The sequence below is a fragment of the Mesocricetus auratus genome, unplaced genomic scaffold (genome assembly GCF_017639785.1).
Source record: "Mesocricetus auratus isolate SY011 unplaced genomic scaffold, BCM_Maur_2.0 Super-Scaffold_100006, whole genome shotgun sequence".
NCBI lineage: Eukaryota > Metazoa > Chordata > Mammalia > Rodentia > Cricetidae > Mesocricetus > Mesocricetus auratus.
This window is the reverse complement of record NW_024429190.1, coordinates 19132700-19157214: the sequence shown is the minus strand read 5'-3', so window position 1 is coordinate 19157214 and position 24515 is coordinate 19132700. Positions and strand designations below refer to the sequence as shown.

The following is a 24515-nucleotide window of genomic DNA, read 5'->3' as shown; positions in this document are numbered from 1 at the left end:
AGGGAAATGCTCAGAGGCCCAAATCCCAGGTGAATCTAGGTTCTATCACATTGATGATTAACACTATCACATCAATGTTTGTGTTTCCAGAACACTTGGACTGCCCCCTGACTCTGGCCAGGTTTTAGTAAAGAGACAGAAGCCACACTAGTACGTTAATAAGAAAAATTTAATGTTACTCACTAGAAGAAGACTCACTAGTAAGAGTGGCCGTGTTACCACAGTTACAACATATTTATCTGTTCATTTGGGTTGGAAGGCTCCTTTATAGAGGGTCTTACATCAGTATGTCACCATGTAAGCCTTGGACTACCAGGTCTCTTCAGACCTATGAACAGTCCCAATACTTTGAATGAACCAGAACTTAAACCCTATGGACATCTAAAGATACTGGGCACTGTGAGATTCAGGTTTGTGTTCCCTTCGGGGAAGTGAAATTTGTTCTGTCTCATGAATTTGAACACAAGCAATTCAATTTTTAGAAAACAAGTTAAAAATAAGGAGATGGCAAGAGCAAAGCCCTCCCTTGGTATTAGAACTCTGCATGTCTAATCCAAAGAAGACATACAGCCCTTGGAACATCTCAATGTTATTAGAGCTTGGCAGATATCATAAATAGCACTACTGAATCAAACCTGAGAATACCTTTCAACTGCTTTCAAAGGAGGCACAACATACGATAATACTTGGGGTTAAAATTGGCTGGAAGATGGAATATTTCAAGTGTCTTTTGTCAGCAGGGCATTTATTCACAGCTTTGGAGTAAATTCACTCTATAAATTTAACATCACCACATAAAGAGGGACTTCCCTTCAGACTCTTGTCCCACCCTCCAAAATGTGCATAAGGGACACCATATGTAACAGAACCAATGTTATTTTAGATGAAATTTCTTTTAGACCTGAGGTTTAGTGAGTTGGCAGCTTATCTGTCCTCTGTAAGCCCTGTGTGTCTCATTTGTAAAGCTGGCACAATTACCATTTCATAGTAAATTTTTAACATTTTATTAAGTAGTGTAATTTCACAAAAATAAGTATTTCTAAGGACTACATTTTTGCCTCATGCATAGTTTTAATTCATTTTCAGTGAATCACAATTTAATAAAATTCATAGGGTATCATCTTCATTCATAAAGTAAAAATGAAACAAGAAATAGAAACTACCTATATATAAAGATTATTTACATAGTTCTTAGCAGGGTTAAGTTAATAAAAATGATATAGTCTGAGTCTATGGAAAGAAACAGTAACTACAGAAAAAAGAATAAAATTGTTGTGTATGACATTCTTAGAAAACTAAATCCCACCTCCAAAATCAAAAAAAGAGAAATCCCAGCTTTCACCATGACCTGGTCATTATTAAGCTCTGTGTATTTAAAGCTGAATTTCTATAAGAAGAATGTCTGGGGATGTTACCATGTAATAATGTGTTATTTATGAAGTGAATTAGTTAAAACTTGATACATGCATTCACAGAAATTTTAGCTAATACTCTAATTTTCACTATTACTTTATCTGGGAAACAGAATAAAGTGGGGCTATCCAGTTCACAGCTGAAGTAAAGATGAACAGACCATGACTATGGCATGTTTCTGTGACCTTCGCATGTGGTATAATGAAAAATGTCAGTGTGAGACAGAGTCACCTCTGTGCTTAAGAAAACATACACTTTTGCAGACAACTTGAATTTGATTCTCAACACCCATATTTGGAGGCTCACAATTAACTATAGCTCTAGGAAATTGGAACCTTCCTCTGGACTCTACAGCGACTGCATTGGCATGCGAATGTTCATGCCAACACACACACACATTAAAAATAAAAATAAAATCTTTAAAAATTATAGGGGCTGCTATTGGTTTTCTTTTTTAATTACTTTTTTCCTTCGCTGTTGTTCATCCAAGCTTTTAGACATCGCCTAGCATACACAAGTAACTGATCAATAATTTTAAGTTGCCATATTTTACTCTAAATGACACATGATAAATGATTTATGGTTGGGTGTGGATAAGAGGATATTCAGGCATAATGGTGTCATTCATGATATAGCCTTGCTGATTAAAAAAATGCTTAAGTCGATGTCTGGTACAACCCTCTTAAAAATATCATGTGGTTTAGCAAACCTTGCATACTAATAGAGATTCAATAGAAAAAACTTCCTTCCTCTTTTAGTAATTTAATTGTGCATGCGTTGGAGTTGTCTCTATTTGCTACTTGTTCTCTGTATGTACGTTCCTTCTTGATTTAAGTTAAGAGAAGTTTCTTTGTAAATGTTAACATTGCCCATGGAAAGTATACATCTAGTGAAAATACATGGAAGATTAGAGTTGGAAGAAATGTTACTCAGTGAGGAAGGAGTTTGAGAGCACCCTTCACGTTTGTGGGTGGGATGTAAGAAGACAATCCTCAGTGGAAAATAATGACAACAAGGCTCTCCTGAGGAAGTGTCCTCTTGGTGCCTTGTAGCCCAGTAGGGAAGAGATTGGAAATTTTCTTTCTGGAATCTAAAAGCCTCTTTAAAGGAAGAAGGAAGAGACTGGGTGTGTGTTTTACATTAACAATACAGCCTCTACAATGCTATTAAAGATTTTGTATTTAATTTATATGTGAGAGAGAGAACATGTGTACTTGTGTGCACATGTGAGTGCAAGTGTCGTGGAGTAAAGAAATGGGCACCTGATCCTTTGCAGCTGGACTTACAAGTGGTTGTGTGTTACCCAACATGCGTGTTGGGAATCAAACCCAGGTCTTCTACAAAACTCTACATGCTCTTAACCATCAAGCCATCTCTCTGTCTTCCACCACTACTGTATTTCACACTGCACAGCATCTGTTGAATAAAGTAATGAGATAGTGAATGCTAACTTTTCTCACCTATCTTTGGTGGAAATTATTTTGTTTGTTTTGTTTTATGTGGCTGTGGCTTGTTTGTGGATTTCTTCAGTATAGGATGGTATTAACTTGTGTTTTGTACATCATAGAAGGATCAACAAGAAAACTAATGGAAAATCCATCTGAGAGTTTTCTCTTCAGTTTGTTTGCACAGGTGTAGTGTCCCAGCTCAACTGCAGTGGAGGCCAGTACTGACCTGGCAGCCCCCATACTGACTGGAAAGACATCTGGGCCAGCAGTGAGCCTTTGAGAGTGGCATATGTGCACCATGTAGACTCTGAAGGACAGCTATGAGCACTGTTGAAAGTGATCATATTGCCAGTTTAGACTTTTAGCCTGCTCTCTACACCCTCATAGACTCAAAAACCTTAAGCTTCTTGTGGATTTTTTTAAATGACATTTTCTGCTCACAGGTTACTGTGAGCAGAATTTCAGAATTTCAAGAGTAGAGAACTTCCTTCTCTAGACTGAAGATAACAGAACATTTAATTACCCTTAGTAAAAAGCTGCACTCCCACCTGAGTTTTTATGTATTTATAATTCTACACTGTGTTGTTTTATGAAGCATGTAGAGGTAGGAAGACAATTGCTGGGCGTCAGTTCTCTCCTTCCTCCATGTGAGACCTGGGGATGGAACTCACATCACCAGGTTTGTTGGCAAGAATCTTCATTCCCTGAGCTGTCTTGCCAGCTCCAAACCTTGTTCTCTTTTATCTAAACTTTATTGAGCTAACAAAATGTTTGAAAAATACGTAAAATGATCTCTCATTGCAGCTTAGACATTTTATATACCTTCATTGGATTAAGGTTCCTAATTTATAGGGCCCTTCTACTAATGTTCCCAGTGAGTCAAAAAATATGCAAAGTGGTGGATTTTTGTTTACTAATCCCTGTTATTTTCTCTGATCCACTAACTGAGTCAATAATACAACACAATTTGAATGACAAGACTGAAAACTTCATCTGCCTTTTCTTCAGTTGCACTTAGAGACTGTAGAGACCCCAAATGTAGTTACCTTCTCCCATTGTTCTGAATTTGTGATTGTGTTAATCTGCTGTGTATCAGTGTGGTGGTTTGAATGAAAATGGCTGCCATATACTCACATGTTTGAATACTTTGTTCTCAGTTGATGAATTGTTTGGGGAAAATTAGGATGTGTGACTTGGTTGGAGGAGCTGGGTTACTGGAGGTAGACTTTTCAGTTTCAAAAGCCCATGACAGCCTGTCTTTTTCTCTCTTTTGGGTTTGTGGATAAGATGTAAGCTCTCAGCTACCACTCCAGGACATGCCTGCCTACTTCCCACAATGATGTGATGGACCCACCCTCTGAAACTGTAAACAAGCCCCCACCAATTAAATGTTTTCTTGACCATGGTGTCTCTTCACAGCAGTGGAAAAGCAAGTGAGACAATTGGTTTCTCTGGGTATCTTTTTGTGGTTCAATGATGTCAAGAGTAGGCTCTCCCACTAACAGTGGTGTGAGTGACTTCCAAATCACTTCTGAATGGTCCTTTTAATCCTGAAACTATCATTACTTTCAGGTACAAAATGTTTTACAGGTTCACCTTTTCAACTCAGGTTCTTAGTGTCTGTGCCTGCACAGACTTAGATTTTCTACAAATTTGAGGCAGAACTTTCTGAGTTTCCTAGCTGAGGCTGGTAGCCTCTTAACAAGTTCCAGTGCTGTGGCCAGGAAATCAGACTGCTCAGCTTATCAGAACACTAGGCAAGACATGCTTGTGACAGGCCCAAAGTTCCAACAGTTTGTCTTCGTGGCCCTACCTGTGTTTTGATGGTATCACTGTCTAAGCCTCTTACAGTGACATGGTACGCAATTCTAAGGACAAGATATCTGTATTTGTGTCCTGGTATGAATACACTGGCCCTGCCTCCTCCAATTTAATTTCTGATAATATCAGAACACTTATTTCATGCATAACATTCTCTTGCCAGTACAAATCAGATTCTGTATTGATGTATTTGTTGCAATGATAGTTTCCAAATTGACAGTATCTCGACATGGTACAAGCTAAAGCTTTAAATTTTCCTCAGAGGGATTAGAAAGAACTCAAGCACTTTAGAGTCTGTGTGATTTGCAAGGAGAGAAAAAAAAACAAACACAAATTCTTAAGATTTGGTCTAAAAATATTGTATTATTTATCTTCTCATTTTAGTTGGAGATAAACTAATTTAAGATTCTAGTTTCTCAAGGGCATTATCTTAATGCTGCATATATTCAGACTTCATGAAGCCAATCAAATGCTCAAACTTATAAAAGATTTAAAAGATTGCAGTCATACATAAAACAAAACACAATTGAAACTGAGACTGGTGGATCATGGCTCTAATACCAGCATTCCAGAGGCTAAGGAATAAGGGTTAGTATATAATAGAGACAGGCTTGGGCTATCTAATGAGTACCAGGACATTCTGGGATATAAGTTAAGTCTTTTTGTCAAAAAATGCAGATATAATTTAAAATATACACAATTAGAAAATACCAAATATTACAACCTTAAATAATAATTAGGAAGTTCAAGTAAAAATGTATGCCAAGATATACAAGTAACTCATCAGGGTGATTTTTTTGGGAAGCTTCACACAAAACATGAATGCTTATAATTGTAACACATTTTAAGTAATCTCCCATCTTAGAGATCATTCATATAAAATCTATTCAATTTTAATACAGAAGCTCAACTTCTTAGATAAAAATCAACTATTCCATATATTAAATACTTAACTTTTATTTTGTGCCATTTGTGTTTAATATTATAAAGTTATACCAAAAATACTTTATTGTCAAGAAAAGTGAGAAATGCTCTCATTGTGAAATTAAATATATGTTTCTTACTTTGCATATCTGACATAAAGAAAATTACATATCGTCCCTCAATTCTGAAAATATGAGAGTCAAATCAGGATGTAATTACTGGCTTTGCTGTTGGATAAGAGAGTCATATTCTTCATCTCAGTATCAAGTATCTGGCCAGTTCCTTGCCTTGAGGCTTACTTATGGAGCTCCAAAGTTTATTAGTTTACAAAATTTTTATTCTTATATTTTAATCTCAGGTACTCATTATCTTTCTGTTTCTCTTGCTGACCATATTCATATGAAATGAAATTTTAAGACCAAAATCCATCCCATTTCATTCTTTAGCATATACAATTTCATGGTGAGTACGATACAGAGAAACCCTGTCTCAAAAAACCAATAAAATAAAATAAAATAGAGTATATGTATACATTTATGTATATGTGTGCATATATGTGTATATTTATGCATGTTTATGCATATGTATATGTACATTTATGCATGGGTGTGCATGTGTGTGTACATTTATGACACACCTGCATTCCTTTCTAACAACTGCTCTTCAATAACATTAATTTCCTAACCTCATTTTTATTTTTACCCATCTGTTAGATATTTAAAACTCTAAGTCCTTTTGAGGTGACACATTCTTTTATGTAAAAAGCAATGCAGTACTCTTTCAAATCTGACCACAAAATATTGACAGTTTTCCTTACAACAAGTCGGTGTGTGTCCTCTCTGCTCACATCTAGCTCTGGTTACCCTAGTACTTGTAGATGATACCATGGCAGACCCAGGCCTAAGGAACAGGAAGCTTCCATTTTCAATGTCCTGTCTCACAATTAAACCTGGACTACCATGCTGTGAATGAGCATGGACTCTGTTGTGCAGAAGCCTCAGCTCAGCCACCTCAGGGAATGCTGCAGGAAACAGAGACACACTGTTCCCACTGCCTAGGCACAAATGTGTGAGAAAAGGAAATGGAAACCATTTCTGAGGCACTAAGGATTAGAATATGCTACTGTACAACAATAGACAGCCAGAATAATATTGCCTACAATTGTAAGTGGTGATATATTGCTTATACACTAGCAAATACAGCTTACCTGAAGACCAGATGGTAGAGCTAGCCACTAGATAACCATAGAGGACTGGAGGTCTGTACAGACAGACAGGAAGTGAGATGACTGGGCAGAGAGAGGAATATAAGCAGGAGGAGAAAGGAATTCAGTCTCTTTTCAATCTGAGGATTTTATAGAGGTAGGAGCTCTAGTGTCTGACTGCTTTGCTTCTCTGATCTTTCAGCTTTCATCCCCTAATATCTGACTGCAGGTTTTTATTATTAAGACCTATTAGAATTCGTGTTATAGTTGAATAGTAAATAACCAGACCAAAGATCTTACAGGTGCCTTCTAAATGATTTGTGCTAACAATCGTACTTTTTTTTTAGCGCAGAATTCTAACACTTTCTTTTTTAATTTTTAATTTTTATTTATTTTACATACCAACCACAGTTTCCTTTCTCTCCCCTCTTCTTGCTTCCCCCACCTCCTCCCCAGCCTACACACCCCTCTCCCCCCGCCCCTGCATCCAGCCCTCAGAAAGGATAAGACCTCCCATGAGAAGTCTGCAAAACCTGGCACATTAAGCTGAGGCAGGACCAAGGCCCTCTCCTGTGCATCAAGGCTAAGCATGGCATCCCCTTAGGGGATGGGTTCCAAAAAAGCCAGCTCACACACCAGGGATAAATCTCAGTTCTAATGCCAGAGGTCCCCTCAAACTGACAAAACTACACTACTGTTGCCCACATGCAGAGGGCCTAGTTCAGTCACATGCAGGCTCCCCAGCTGTTGGTCTACAATCCATGAGTTCCCATGAGCTCAAGACAGCTGTCTCTGGATTTCCCCATTATGATCTTGACCCCCTTGCTCATATAATCTCTCCTCCCTCTCTTTGACTGGACTCCTGGAGCTAGGCCTGGGGCTTGGCTGTGGATCTCTGTATCTTCTTCCATCAATTACTATGAAGGTTCTATGATGACAATTAGAGTAGTCATCAATCTGATTAGAGGAAAGATATGTTAAGGTTCCCTCTCCACTATTGCTAGGAGTTTTAGCTGGGCTCATCCTTGTGGATTCCTGGGAATTTTCCTAGCACCAGGTTTCTCTCTAACCCCATAATGACATCCTCTATCAAGATATGTCTTTCCAATAACACTTTTAAAATATAACACTTCTTCCACATTAAAACATGTGGTACATTATATAGAAAGTCACACAAATCTGGTCTATTTGTAATCATTTTCAAAAAATGAAGATCCATAATGAAATACTGTTGGCAATCCTAGAGCAGACTTCCATCCAGACTGTTGGGACAGACACACAAATTAACTCATGCTACCATCCACCAAGAATGAAAATCCAAATACATGTACAAAGCTCAAGACATCTGAAGTAGGTCTATGCTTGGTAGTATCACAAACTCAGTTTCAATAGCCTTGATCTGCTAGAGCTATCTCAGCTGGGGTGTTTTATAACAACAAATCTGCATGGCTGTGGAAGCTGAAAAGTCTAAAATCAAGATGCTATCAGATTTGGTGTCTGGTTAGAGTCTCATCTTCAAAGTGGCACCTGCTGGGTCCTCATATGGAAGAAGGACAGCTCCCTACAACCCCTTCTTAGTAAGAGCATTAATTAATTAACTAGTTAGCTAAGTAATTAATTAGTATTGTTAATAAGATCAACACCATGAAGAAGTGGAGCCCTTGAGAGGGAGTCCCTTCCTCAAAGTCTTACCTCTCCATACAGTCACACAAGTCTTTAGGTTCTCCTGTAGGAATCTGGGAAGTGGAATGTGATCAACATTCCACCTGCCACAATAGTGCACTACTACAGCATTCCAGAGAACATGGCACATAGAGGAATCAGGGTGCAAGATATGAGCAAGTCAGCCCTGCATCTATAGGAGGATAAAAGTACTTCAGAATAAAAAAGATCATGAAACCTAAGTAGCACACAGTAGAGAAATGAGTTTCAGCAGCTTGGCAAGAGTATGTGTGTTGAAGACAGAACATGACACTGGTGATCTTTAGGATAAGTGCTCTTAAAGGCTAGGGGACTCTAGCAAGATACTTCAAAGGTGTGTTTTTATACTGACACAGACAATTTCATAGACAAGAGCATCACACTTAGGAGGAAAATAGAGGTGGAGGCACATGGTACCAGAGTGTCTTTAAATACTGGCAGAGTCTGGAGGTGATGGGTCTGTCTGGACTCATTTCTTCTGTGCTCAGAATGCTTTAGCAGCTACACAGTACATGAGTTCTTCTGGCAGTTGGAAACAAGTTCTCACCTCCTCAAAGGTAGGAGGATTTGCTCTTCATTTTCTGGACTTTTTACAAGTATCTGTAGATAATCTCGCAACTTCTTAATAAACTTGAGAAACCTCTGCCCTGCATGCTAGTTCCTTGTCTTTTTGTAGGCTTCATCTCCAAAATGCATATTGTCCCCATTTGAAATAAGGATTATTTGTTTTGGGGGTATTTTTTCTCCATAGCTCAGGATCAATAAGAGAAGACTGTTGTATGGTCCCATCTATCAGGGAATACTTTCATCCCATCACGTTAGTTTAACAAAACCATAAGCGGGGTAAGACTCCTTAATAGCCCTGAGATTCCATGCACAAACTTATCCTTCTTTAAAAAGGTATGGAGGCCACACAGAATAAATAGAGCCAGACTGTCTGATCTGGGCCATGCCTCCATTCGAAAGAACAAAGCCTTAATGAACTATAGGTCACTTGGTTTCGGCACTAGCCTGCAGAAGCCCACAGTGCCAGGGGGAACAAAAGAAAAATTAAATATTGCAACACTGGATATTTTTACCACACAGTTTGTATACTGTAGCCATTTCTATTACTGTTGGAATACAAGACTATACCCTTTTGTGTGAGAGAACAAGACTACAACAGAGAAAGATTAAAATAAAGCTTTACCAGCTCCTAAAATAATCCCCATGTAGGCAGAAGCGAGGAGACTACACCAACGAGAAGCCAGGAATAGAGTTTGCCTGGGTGCTTGCCACTCCAGTTCTCTTCAAGATCTGTTTTACTCTGAAGGAACACCCAAGACACCATGCCTCCCACACTAGCTCCCCAAAATAAACACATTTGGGTTCAGAGTAAGACCCTAACCTTACCAGACACTCTTCCTCTGAAGGCTAATAATAAATTCATGAAGAATAATCCAAATGTAAGTTTTGAAAACAGTAAAAACACAATCAGTAACACAAGGTATATTGTATTACAATCAGGAAAAGATCCCTCAAAAAAGGGTCCAGGGACTGATTCATACCCATCCCCCACCCCCTGAACCTGGGTGTCAGAGAGGAGGCCTTGGTAATCTATGTGACCTTAGATAGTAGATCAGTATTTATTCCTGGCATACAAATGGACTTTGGGAGCCCATTCCTCATGGAGGGATGCCCTCTCAGCCTGGACACATGGGGGAGGACCTAGGCCCTGCCCGGGATGATATGACAGACTCTGAAAATCCCTCATGGAAGGCCTTACTCCCTCATGGAAGGAGCAGAGAGGGGATGGAGTGAAGGTTGGGGAAATTGGGGAGCCGGGGGAGGAGGCAAAGGAGAGGGAACTGGGAGTAACATGTGTAAAAAGTTAAATAAAAAGTTATTATAAAATAAAAAGGGTCCAAATTATTTGTATTATGAGCAGGAAAAGATAAAAGCAAAACAAAAATCTGCAAACCAGTCCAAGCACAAGAAAGTCCAGCAAGAATTCCTCCTGGTGGAGCAAGCAATGTCCTCATCACAGTCCCTCAGAACTGAAGCAGAAATCAGGGAGGAGTGCTGCTTACTGGCTTGCTCAGCTAACTTTCTTACATAGTCCAACACACTTGCTCCAGGATAGCACTGCTGACGACAGTGGACTGAATGATCTTCCATCAATTACCAATCAGGAAAATGCCAATGGAGATGCCGGCCATTTTGCTCAGACGACATTTCTGTGCAACAGTAAGTGAAGGTAGGTGCTACAACAAGGATGTCTGTTCCACTATGTTCATAGCAGCATTATTTGTAATAGCCAGAACTTGGAAGCAACCTAGATGCCCCTCAACCGAAGAGTGGATAGAGAAAATGTGGTATATTTACACAATGGAGTACTATTCAGCAGAAAAAAACAATGGAATCCTGAGATTTGCAGGCAAATGGATGACACTAGAAGAAACCATCCTGAGTGAGGTAACCCAGTCACAAAAAAGAGAAACATGGCATGTACTCTCTCATATATGGATTTTAGACATAGATCTGGGGAGTGCCAGCCTACAATCCCATGGCCAGAGAATCTGGGAAACAGAAACTTCATCCAGTGGCTGATGGAAGAAGAGGCAGACTACCATGGCTAAGCACTGAGCTGAACTCAAGAAAACCAGAAACAGAGAGGGAGGACTGATGACCAAAGGGATTAAGACTGGGCTGGTTTAACCCCCAGAAACAGCTGACCTGACAAAGGTTAACTTTTGAATCCCAGGTATCAGCCTGGGAATCCAGCATGAGACTGATGAAGACCCCCTGAATGTGGGTGTCAGTGAGGAGGCCTAGGGAATCTATTGAGCCTTGGGCAGTAGATCAGCACTCATCCCGAGTATACACACGGACTTTGGACTCCCATCCAACAATGTGAGATGAACTCTCACCCTGAACTCTTGGGGGGAGGGTCTAGGCCCTGCCCTGGATGAAATGACAGACTATGGACTTCACCCTCCCTGGGGAAATGAGGGGATAATGGGGGGTTTGGGGGGATGGCACAGGAGGAGGGGAGGGAAAGGGAGAGGGACCTGGAACTGACTTGTGAAGCAACCTTGTTTCTAATCTAAATTTAAACTTAAAAATAAATTATAAAAAAATAAAAATAAAAAAAGAGAAGGTAGGTGCTCCTCTGAGTAGGCTATGACTACAAAGGTGCTGCAGGAAATCCAAGAGAAGAAAGGAGCAGCAGTGTATGAGTGAGTGAGAGTTAAACTTCCGAGTAATGTGACATAAGGTGTTTGCTGTGGGTTACATGGGTCGAATGCTCGTTCTTCATACAGTGTATATTCACCTTATAAAGGACAAAATTGTAGATACAGGACACTTAGAGAGCTTGCAAGGAAGAGGGTGGTAATACAAAACCAAAAGCAAAAATCAGAACAGAAGCCGGTGCACATGCCTCTGAGGGACTGGTTTGTAAAGAGTGGAGCTGCTGAAGAGCACAGGAGAATTTTGTTTCCTAAGCAATGATGCTGAGTATACACGGAAAGAGAAGGAAATTCAATCCTCAACCCATGCCACACAGAAAGCCTGAACCCAGTGCAGCATCCTGTCTCCTAGAAAATAACACTCGACGATTTTCCCATAGCCTTGAAACACACAGAAGATCTTCATACAAGCCTAAACTGTGCTAATCAAAAGAGGCAGGCAAATAAATGAGGCTACACAGCAAATGGGGACTTCTGTGTATCAGTTACCTCCTTTCAGAGAGTATAAAGGCAGTCAGAGTGAAAATACCTACACTTAGAAACAACCAAAGACTCATGTTCACAATGCATGTTTTGCAAGTACATAGTTATTTATATTATGAGAACATTTGATTAAGGAATATATTTGCATATTTAAACTCTAATAATAAAGGATGTAAAACAAAATCTTTAGTTTAGTAAGACTTTCACATAGACACTTCAGGCACAAAGACAAACCCTCAGATTTTAAGCCACTGGCCTCTTCCAGTGTCCAATTGCCTAGGCTTTCCCAATTAGGGGACAGAGGCATAAGGCACTGAGCAGGAATTTAACATATTTTCTCCCTACCTTTAATGTTACCCTAGACTCCTAGGAATTAAGTAGAATGAAGCCCCAGCTGCATCAGTCCTTGCCCAAGTCAAGGATGGGGAATTCTCCCCTTCTCCAATTTGGGCACTTATTTTTCCAGCATCCTTTTTGTTTACACTAAGTACATTGGTCCTTCTCTAGCCTCCCAGTCTCCTGGGGTGTCTCTGGCTTCCCCCTCTGGGATCACTTTTATCCATATCTCTGAATCCTTGGGTTACTCTTTTGTTCTGATTTTCTTCTATAGAAACCTTTAGAGCAATCTTCAGTAATTGAGACCTATTTATACCCTCAAAGCTTTCTAACTTTTAAAGATCCTTTCCAATATCTGTGGTCAGCTGCATAACAAAAGCAATATTGGTTGTTCACTGTTTTTCTCGCACATCTGGATCTATAGGGATGAACACCTGGTAAGCCTTGCAGATGTATCTAGAAACCCAGCAGGTGAATTTTTTCATGCTTTTGTATTGCCTCATTCACCATAGATTGGTGTTTTTATAGCAGCTACCTTCAATCCTCCTAAAAGGGCATGGCAACAATGTCCAGAGACTCCTTACTTTGGTTCATGTTGGGGTCCCAGTTAGGTCAGACAAAAATAAAAATCCACTTTGTCTGGGCTGCACTGACTATCAGAGATCCTCCGCCCAGCCCAAGGATACCTTTTCTACTTGCAGGCCAAATTCTTTCTGACTCCTAGGCCATGAAGAGGGTAACCAAGAGTTGTTGACAGTCATGTGATGTACATGTATGTCGTGTGCATTAGTCACTTTTGTCTTACAGTAGCAAAACACCAAATAGAGACTACTGTGAGGAATAAAGTTTAGCTCAAAATTTTTGAGTTCAAGGACTTAGCCCTGATACTGACTGCATCACAAGATGGCAGAATACCATGTTGAGAGCATGCTAAGAAGCCAGACAGTGAGTGATTGCATATTGAACCATAAGCACAGGAGACCTGGCCAGAGCCACAATCAGCCTTGTTAATCCACCCTGTCTCAAGAACTGCATTTCTACAACATTCTTTCAATAACCAAAGGATCTCCCACAAGGCTCCTCCTCCCTGTGAACCTATAGCCCTTCCCGGGACACCACCCTCTGTACCTTTTGGGAATACCTGCTACATTTTAAATCATAGCACAGTATAGTATTATTTAGATTTTAAAAGGAAAGAAATTCTGACACATGCTTCCACGTGGATGAATGTTGACATTACCCTGAATGTTATAAGCACTCACCAAACAAGCCAAGAAAACTCAAATATTGTAATTCTCTACTTACACAAGTTACCAAAAGCAGTTAAATTCATGGAAATAGAATACAGATTGACTGCTGCACTAGGGAGGGGAAGAGACGGGGAGTTCTTGAGTACTGATTTTCAATTATGTAACATTTCTAGAGATTGGCTATAGAACAACATGAATGTACTTAATGAATATCCAAATGTGCACTTGTGTTAGTTAAAATAGTATATTTGGTCTTAGGCATGCTTTGTCACAGATAATTAAAAATTAGAAACTAGCTGTGACAATTTCTATTTTATTGAATTATAAATCTAAGTGTATGTGGTTGATGTCATTTACCTGCTGAATGTGGTAGGAAGACTCTGACACTTGGTATCACTGTCCTGCCAGTACAAGTCCCTGGGCTATTTAACCCCATCCTGTCACTGATGGCTCTCTTCAGTCCACCTCTGCGTGCTCCAGACCAGGGCTGCACAGTACAAGTTTCTATGGTTACCTGTAATTGTGTGATCCCAAGTAAGTTGCTACTGGCTCTGGGTGTGGTACCTAAAGACTCAGAATATTGACAATGTGACTGAAGCCCTATATTTTTAATTTATATGCTACAAAGTGATTTTGTTATTTAATTTTAAACATGTGTCTAGCAATTGCCACACTAACGCTGCCAAGGTTTTGCTCCATTGTTCCTCCACTGTGCCACAACTCTTCTTAGAAAGATTTTGAAGCAAGGCCCTGCCTCCCACCCTGCCCTTCAACAGTTTGCCCTTCCTGTTGTTTTACAGTTATCACAATCATCAGAACCTGTACACCTTCTCTGCTGTCCCCACATAAAGAACTCCTCTGTGGTCTCTTTGTCATCTGTCTACTCTGCTGGCAAATATTTGTTCTTGTGAAGCAGCTGATAAGTGTGTTCCCCAGCTCCCACTTGTTATCAGAGGACAAAGAACTATGGGAGATCATTGGGAAAACACCAACCCAGACAGTTCAAGTAAATTGGGGGTGGAACTACAGTTAAGTATTATCTGCTGCTGCTGGGGTGCATCCACTTTATCTGGGGAAGTCATACCCTCAGAGAGAAATCTGACTGGGTTGTAAAATAAGTGCCATAGAGGAAGAAGAAAAAAACACGTTGAAAGCCAGGCACTGGGGGATGAGATGACTCTGGGTTTAATTCCATGGATGTAGTTCACCATCTATCATCTTGAACAAGCCTCAACTGCTCAGGCCCCGCCATATTTTGTATCCACAAAAGGAAGATAATAGCACACTTCAGATGATTAAGCCAGGCTTGTAACGATCAATCATGAAATGGCATCTGTTGAAAGTGGCTCACTGTGTCTCCACTTGTCAGTCAATTAACTTATCTTCATCTCTCCATCCATTGCATGGTAATAAAAATGAGATGGTTATAGCCCACCTGCATTTTAAGAAGTGTGCCCTCTGGGACCTTGGACCTTCAGTTTAGTTGGCAAAGTAAAGTGATGCAGTTGGAATTGAGTATGTAAGCTATTTGTTTGAATGTAAGAAAAAAACACTATGTTGTATTTGCTGTTTGCTTTTGTGTGAATGACCTGGAGTGGGATAAGAGTGGGATAGGTAGAATGAGGGGTAAGTAGTAAACTAGACCAACATAGGCTAACGGCAAGAGGAGAAAACACAACTCTGGCTCAGCCAAACATTGATTTTGAAGATTAGCATTATCTCCATGGGTACTCAAGCACTGATATAAACCTCTGTTTTGACACACCCAGAAATTAATCAGCAGTTCTATCTTTCTTCTCAGTGCTTTGTGCACTTTCTCTTTTAGGAAGAGAAAGAGAGGGAGAGAGAGAATACATCTGACCATACCCATTCATCTAGAGTTTTAATCAATTAGAACTGACTGAAATTGCTTTTATCATTTTTGGATTCAAAGAAGGAGTTACAGTATTGACCTCAAAGATAATATGCATTATGAGAAGACACCAAGAAAAGAGGTGGGAGAGTTATTGATATCTTTGCCTCATTTCACTAAAAGAAAAAAAATATACTAAGAGACTTAGGAAAAATTAACTCATTTACACATTCTCAGAGCAGTCTGGAGCTTTAATTTTGGACACATAGGGCTGTGTCTTCCTGTTACACTAAAATATCCAAATGTCACATTTGAAGCAAGGAGTGACCAGTCTTTCCATTATCATCTCAAGCAGATAGAGGAACAAGTTGTCATTTGAGATGGACTGTGGTAGACTCAGCTGATTCCCAGTATCTCTTATGCATCTTTTTCTCTTTGTTAGACAAACTCCCAGCTTTTAGCTAAGATTCAGTCCTCTCTCCTTTGGGCTTGACTGCGGGCGTAAGTGTAGATATTGGCTGCTGCATTTCAGGACCTCCTACTTCTGTTAACATGACACTTGGGTCCTGAGTTCTCACCTTTCTGTTATATTTCTTTCCTTTTTAATGGCTGAGTAATTTTTCCCTGTACCATCACAGCCTTCTAGCATAAGGCACCAGTAATAGCTCCTTTAGGGCTGGAGATATAGTCATTTGCTAAAGCTCTTGCTCAGTGTGCTAAGACCCTTGATTCAATCCATACTACTTCAAAAAGAAATTATGTAACAGCCTCTTCAGGTGACTACCTAAAGCAATTGCTACTTTATCACTTAGGTTATGCACTTGTTGCTGTAGACTAGACAGCTGCCTCTGAAGCTGCTCTTCACAGAATATTCTTTCTCTGTAGAGCACTGTGTGTGTGTGTGTGTGTGTGTGTAGGAGAAGGAAGAGGAAGAAATATACAATTGCGCCAATAAGAACACACAACTGAAGAAGTATTTTTGAGTCAACCAAAACCACCAGTTCAAGGAGAAACATCTGTCCAGAGTTAAATGGCACAGAAGACAGTGAGCTATGAGGTTCTTCATGAAAAGAAATAGTCAGAACAACGAAGCTGTGAGAAACCAAAATTACCAGAAGTGGAGGTATGAAATGGCCATAAGTCAAAGACTTTAACTCATCAATTAATAGGAAAAAAGAACATCAATTACAACTTATTTAGGAAAATCAATAAGCCATAACTTTACCTATAAAAGAATATTGACACAAAATTTCAAAAATCACCCTAGTCACAGAGTTCCAGACACAATTAGCTTTTCTCAAGCAAAGTCACTTGCCTTCACATTGTTGGTGGTTTCTATGTGGTAACTTCTACCTTCTCAGGGATTAATCACTGTCAATAGTCTAATCAAAGGAACAGCTCCATCCAGGCACAATAGTTCATCCTTGTGAATGGTTCATCCCTCTGAAGCTGGCACTCAGAAGATGGAAACATTGCAATCATGAGTTCAAGTTCAAGTCTATCTGGGGCCCCATGCTGAGACCCTCACTCAAGCAAGGGATCCTTCCTTAAGCAGTTAAACACCCCTGGACTCCATCACTTCATGGGAAGAATAGCATTAATCTCATTAGTTCATTTCAAACTTTTTTCCCAAAGCTGTTTGTCTTAAATTTAATTGTGCATACAGGTGCAGGCTTCTCGTAGAGACCAGGAGAAGATGGTGGTAAATCCTCTGGAGCTGGTGTTACAGTTGGAAGCCACCTGCTGTAGGTGCCGGAAACCAAACTTGCATTCTCTGCAAGAACTATATGTATTCTTAACCACAGAGCCATCTCTGTAGACCCATCTCAAAAGTCTAAACTTTTCATTTCAACACTGTTTTTTTTTCACCTTCCTCAGTTTTGTCTTACTCCTCCACAGTCACATTTCTTCTATTTATTTCCACATAATTGACTCATTTTTATCTCTCAGGACTTTTGGACATGCCATCACCCCACTCTGACATTGTCCTTCTTTTCCAATCGCTTTTCCCAGACCCATGCATCTCCTTGGTCCACTATACCCATTTCAAATTCTTCTTGCTCGAATAAAGTTTCCTGAGTCCTCAGGTGAGACACCGTCTCCTTGTTTTTGTTCTGTTTTATAGTTTTTCCACACCCCTGCTGCTGCACGTGTACTCCATGTCAATTCACTGAGGACATGGAATAGTTTGGTGTTTGATGTCTAAGCTTGTAGAAAAGAAAAAAAGAAAGTCAAATGAGTGGACTTCACTGAACCTTGGCCTGCTCATGCATGAGGCCTGTGACCTCTCCCCTGCATGCTCTCAAAATTAGGGAATCAAATAAGACCTCCAGAGAGTGACAGTTGAACCTTAGAGGTTGTTTTAAATTTTAAAGGTGCTTCAGAATCTCTGACAGCCTTCCCTGTTTATGGAGCAAGATTCCAAACAGTGGTAAAGATCAGGGCAAGATGTTTAGACAGGAGTTGGTTTACACTGAGGCTATTCTGTGGGAACAAAAACGCAGACATTTTAGGAAGGTTTGGAGAGAAAAAAATGAAAGTTAAAATAACACATACAAACATGAAGTTGGCATATATCCGTGAGCGAGTCTGTCAGTTAATTCAGTAAATATTTATTTCCTTTTGACACATTCACTGTGTTCTTTTGGGGTTTTGTGGAGGGGCTTAGTAATGAGCTGTTTATTATGATCTGCGACAAACCAGTGCAATGCAAAACGCAGCCACCTACTTAAGGCAGAATAAATAAGTTCCCATTGTCACAGCCTCCACCCACCTGAGCTCCAGTCGCAGGCAAGCCTTGCCAATGACACTTGAAAACCACCAATTTACTGCAAGCGCCGTATGGTACTCACATGGAAGACAGATCTACTGACTCGTTAAAGCACACTAATTATTCCAAATTTTCGAAGTGAGAACATATGGGAGCTGTTTTCTTCGGTGATGTTTCTACTTCAAAAACAAAGTGAATACAACTGAACAAGCATTTTCCATAATCTATATCCCTTGGAAATGGTATTCAAACTTCACCAAATTCGCTAATGTTAAAACACTTAATTCCCCTCTGGTCAAAGGCTGTCTGATAGTCAATACCTCTTCTCACACCTTTTTATTTCCACCACCCCTTCTCCCACAGAGCTCTGACTATACCACCAAAGTGAACATGGCTAAACTAAAAGTGCTATATTCTGGCCATTCAGCTAGTTGTTGGGTCAACAAATTGTAAGCAGCTGCTATGATGATTTAAAATTTTGTTTTGTTTTGTTTCCCCTATGGAGCAGATGCCCAGGTGTTATGAGAATGCTACCTCCAAGAATATAGCATCCGTTCACAGTTGTAACCAGCATGACCCCAAACTGAGAAGAGAGAACCTTGAGGGATGAGAGACCAGCTCAGTCAGGAAGACTCTGTGTCTTTATTCCTGTAACAGAACTGAACCTTTGACTTCTTGATAGAAACAGTTCAGCATCTGGGACCCAAAGACAACTCAGCGGAATGCACCATGATTCCTGGAAGCACCCAGTTTCTGAAGAACCCAACACCAGACTGCCTGAAAGCTAACCCAGGTCACAAAGGACTGTAGAGCTGAGATAATTCAGTGATGGTAATATTTATCTAGATTTTAACCATTACATTATTGATGAGAGCTTTATTCTTTTGACTTTCTGTGAACATGACCTTTGTTCTTACTAGCTTTCATTTGCCTGGGAGCAAAAATGAGAACTTACCATATACAGAATGCATACAGACAGAGAAAGCTGATATATATTTTGTCTTTGACTTGCAAAAAAATAGAATGGGCCTTAAGGTGAAGGTCCTAGAAACCAGACTGCAGCCTCAAGAGTAATTTTTCCCAATCTTTATTTCTCCTCCTTTGACCTTTGACTGACCCAGTCCACAGAATCTGAAAGAAAAACCCTCCATCTTACAGTCCCCAGGGACAGGAAGTCAGCTGTTCTGGGAAGGGATGTGTTCTACCTTCCTTTCCATTAGTGTGACAAAGGACTTTGGTCCAAAGCAAACTAAAGGAGGAAATTCTTACAGTTTAGTCCCTCACCAAGGTAGTCAGACCAAGAACTGGAAGCAGAAACCATAGAGGAGAGCTGATTGCTGGCTCACTCATAGACCCATGCTTAGCTTACGTTTTTCTATAGCTCAGGACCACCTGCCCAGGAAGTAGAACTGCCTACAAGTGGCTTGGCCTTCCCATCTCAATTAGCAATCAACCCCACACCCTGCCTCAGTCATGCTCACAGGTCAGTCTGAACTGTGCTATGCCTCAATTTTGATCCCCTTCTCTAAGTTGTGCAAAGTGGACAGTTAAAACTTAGCTAGGATGCAAGGTGAGTGCTGTTCTTGTGTGAATTGTACACTCCAAAGATACTGAGGTCTTCACTCCCAGCAGCTGTGAAACAGGGTCTGTGAAGAACCAGTCATTAAGCAGAGTCCTAAATTGCCCTTCCAAAAGGACAGCAATGTAACAACATGGACACACAAAGATCATAGAGCTGGCATGTGTACATGAGCAGAACAGCAAGCATTGCTCATTACACCACAATCTTGAAGAGGTGAGGATGTACTTACCACCACAGATGCTGGACAGAGTGCAACCTCAGATCCATCAATTTCAAACTCTGGGAAGTGTGATGATGACAGCAGCACTGGCAAAGATGGAGGAGAAAGAGGAAGAAAAGGAAGAGGAGGTGATGAAAATGGCAATATCATGTGACCCAGTTTGGGGTACTTTGTTGAGAATTCCTTAAGAAATTGATAAACATGGTATGAAAACATCAAAAGAATAAGACTGGAAGAAAGCAAGAGTCACAAACCTGTCATCACTGGGCATCTTTCTAAGAAAGCAAAAGACATCGCCTAAGTACAGGACACCACAACCTGGGTTGGAGGTAGAAGTCTGCAGCCAAGCCTCCAGAGGACAAGAGAAGCAAGTCCCATGTCACCCCGAGAAGATACACATTCTGGTACTGTGTGTCGGATAAAGGTTACAAAGAAGTACATCGTTCCTCAGGTCCCCCAACCCCAACCTCTTGTCTTCTCTGTGTTTTTCCAAGTACCAGAACTGCTCCCAGAAGTTGTGTTCAGATCAAAATCCCACATTGATATTATAGCTCCTCTCCCTGTTCTTGTTTATCTCTTCTTTTGAAGACTTCTTTTGAAAAGGGCGGTAATCAAGTGATTTTCCAGTAAAGTAACCATTGTAAAAATTGGTTAGGCAATAATTACCTTCCATAACATCACAATTGTTTGTGGATCAGCTATTCACTGAATCACTCAAGCTTGATGCCACAAAGTGTTGTGTATTTCTCAAGTAGACTGTATGCTAGCTCATTCCACAGTTTGGTAAATATGCTGTCCAAAATTCTAGGATCAACTTCCTGCATGCTTTATTCATTAGAGGAATAAGTAAAAGCAATGTTTAATAAACAGTGGTCACCTTTCTAGGACCCTGAGATTTAATTATAGGTAACATGCAATTGGAACTTGCCTTCACTATGCTTGCATAATCTGTCAGGGATAGATGTAAACTAAGTATTTATCCAACCAAGCATCTAATTCAAGTAATCATGTATGGTATGAAATTAAGTGCAGTGATGTCTTGGAGATTCTAACAGGGTTTCTAGCCTAATCAGGGGAGTGGATCTAGAAAGAGACGTATAACAAGTGACATTAGATGAAAAATCTGACTTGTGAGGAAGAAGTACCTGAGTGCAGGCAGTTAGAGAGAGGGACAGGAGTTGGTGTCAGGAACCTTGCACATACCCTGAGGCTGGAAGTAAGCAAAGAAAGAAACTGAAATAGGATAGTAGGAAGTAGGGGAGAACCATGGGGAAAAGCCATTTATTGTGGGGCTACAAATGAGCCAAGTGCCAAATAAGGCAGGAACAGCTAACATTTTGAGAATTTCATGAGCAACAGAAACCCCTTGCAGAGACATAACCAGATGGTGACTCTTGAGAGCCATAGTTCAGGTAACATGACTTCATAGTGAAAACAATACATGTTAACACAACATGTTATCATGATATCACAGTGTCAGTGGTCCTAGGTTTGATGCACGTTATCTGGGAATGTTATGTTTCACAACCCCCTCAAGAACTTGCTTGGCTCATGTGAAAAGGAATTCACCAAAAGAATGTAACCCAGTTATAAGAATAGTTCTAAGCCAAGTCACCAGAGAAAACCATGACTGCTTTTCATTTTCTTTCTTTCCCTCCTAGGGCTAAAACACATAATGTGTGAGTCCATTTCAATATTGCAGACAAAAGCTGTACGCCTTGGGAAAGATGCAGCCACAGCATAGTGATATCAAATGTCAACTATCTGCAAAATTAGTCACATGATAACTAGTATTCCTATAGACCAAGCAATAACTCATTTTTCATATCAGTCAGAAGGTAAATATTTGCATGTGTATTTTATTTTAATAACCAGGCATGAAAATAATGTTAGAATATGAACAGTGTCATTTTAATCCAATCTGTTTCCTTTTAATATTTTAACTTCGTTAAGTTTCTATGGAAGTTCATGAATTTGAGGCCAAGGTAGCATGTAGAATATTATGATTTTATTATGGGAATCTCACATTGTTTCATGATTGTATCACAAATCATACTTAACAAGAGGTTGTCTGAAGAAAATATACAAATAGATTCTGTGCACTCTATAGGTGTTCATATTGCACATGAAAAGGAGAACGCTATCATGGGTAGCTGGTTCAGCAGTGAGATCCTTGTCTGTGACGTACATTGAGCCTAACAGCTCAATGATCCATTTCTCCCTAAGCTCATTGATTGCTGGTAACAAGTGGCAAATGAATGTATCTTAGTAGCTCTAAGGAGTTTGGTAGTTATTCCTAGGGCGAGGTTATCTACCTTTAAATTTAAACTATTTAAACACAAAATTAAAAAAAAAGAATAAAAACGGCATTCATGAAGAAGTGTGGGTGGGTGTTCACACCAACTTCCTGTTGTTAAATAAGCCCATGAGAGTTGCTTTCATCTTTAAGAGGATGCTTCCTAGCTGGACAGAAACAAATATGTTAATGTTTCAGAACCCAGTGGGGTCCACAGACACCTATACCCATAAACTTCTCAGATGTCCAGATCAACAAGATATGGGAGATTCCAGAAGCCTTACCTTCCAAAGGGTCATGCCTGAAAGTTCAATACCAATCACAAGTGTGACTGATAGACAAGGAAAACCGCATCCCAACATCCCAACATCTGTGAACACACAGACCTTGAATAATGAAAGAATTTTTCCGGTGTGATTTAATTAAAGATTCTGAGACAGGAAGTTATCCTTGATTGATCAGTTTGGATCATGAGAGAGAGGCAGGAGGGTCATAGGCAAAAGAGAAGCTGTGGCCATAGAAACAGGTGGGGTGCTATCAGCTATAGAATGCTGGACAACTCTAAAATCTGCACAAAGCATGTAACAGGGCATTCAATCCAAAAGTGTGCAGCCAAGTCAGCACTTTGATATGTAAGTTATATAAAATGCCTACCAAGAGGACAGCAGGCAGGGAATAGCACCATTCCAAAAGGGAGGCCATGAAGATTGTTACTCAAAAAGCTTTAAGGTCAGAAATTCCCAAGACCTTTGAAGGCCACATTACACTGCATGTGCCCCAAGTGCAAGACATGGAAAATTGAATTTTATGTATGCCCTCTGGTTTTCAGAGTTGTTTTGGACCAGTTCTTCCTATTCATGTCCTATTCCTTTCCCATAGAATGGAATGTCCCTCTGTCCGCCATGTCTTAAACAGTTGTAACTTTTTGTAATTTCTTTAGTTGTTTTTGATTCATAGATCCTGTAACTAAGATTCTTTTCAATTTCTTTAGTAACTTTCATTTTTATTTTTTCATAAAGGAGAAAGCCCAGTAAGCCCAGTTTGCTTTGCATCACCTGGGAGATTTTGTACTTGAATTTTTGAACAATGCTGGATCACTTGGGTTTGGGGAACTCTTGAAGAGTGACAGAATAAATTTTCATTGTAACATGTCATACACAGGGGTGGAATACTGTTGTTTGAACGTGCAGCAAAGACTTGGGCCCCCAGTCTGTGGTGCTTCTTGAAGTTGACAAAACCTTTAGGAAGTTAAGACTAGTAAAAAGAAATTATATTATTTAGAGTGTGCTAAATACCTGCTCACTCACAGGTATGAAGTGAGCAATATCCACCATAGCCTTGTATATTTGAATAAGTGGTCCCTGGTTGGCAGTGATATTTGGGAAGGTTGTGAAATCACTGAGAGGTGGGGTTTTCCTGGGAACAGTATGACAATGGAATCAACTTTTGGTTGTCTACAGTCTTGCTACACTTTTAGTTCATTTTCTTGCTTCCTTTCTATGGTTGAGATGTGATTTCTAAACTTTATGCTTGGGCCACCTGCTACTATGCCTTTCCTGCCATGATGGACTCTGCTACTGAAATTGTGAACCCAAATAAACCTTTCTGATGGGGAAGTCCTGTGTATATGTCAATAAAGCACTGTTGGCCAATAGGGAAGCAAAATAGGTGGGACTAGGAGTTGAGGAGGATTCTGGAAAACAGAGACACGGCAGAGACAATGTAGCCTGCCAGAGAAGTAAGATGTCCGGACCCTTTTCTCTGGTAAGAGAAATACTTAGAGTAACAATTACGGATTAGCCAGTAAGAAACAAGCAAGGCCAACAGCTTCATAATTAATATAGCCTCCTGTGTGTTATTTGGGGACTGCAACTGTGGCAGAGCCCAAGCTGCTGGCGGGGAGGAAAAACCAAAGCGGCTGGCAGAGGAAAACTACACGTTACACCTTTCTTTCTGAAGTTGCCTTTGCTCATTGCATTTTATCA

At 40.0% G+C, this 24515-nt stretch overlaps 1 long non-coding RNA gene across 1 annotated transcript in view; it reads right to left on the bottom strand.

Moving 5' to 3' along the window:
• Positions 1-14397, bottom strand: part of LOC110340669 — a 52729-nt gene extending 38332 nt beyond the window's left edge. The window contains exon 1 of the long non-coding RNA XR_005877723.1: positions 14168-14397. This is a non-coding gene — a long non-coding RNA (uncharacterized LOC110340669). The remainder of the gene's footprint in view (positions 1-14167) is intronic.
• Positions 14398-24515: the final 10118 nt, after the last annotated feature.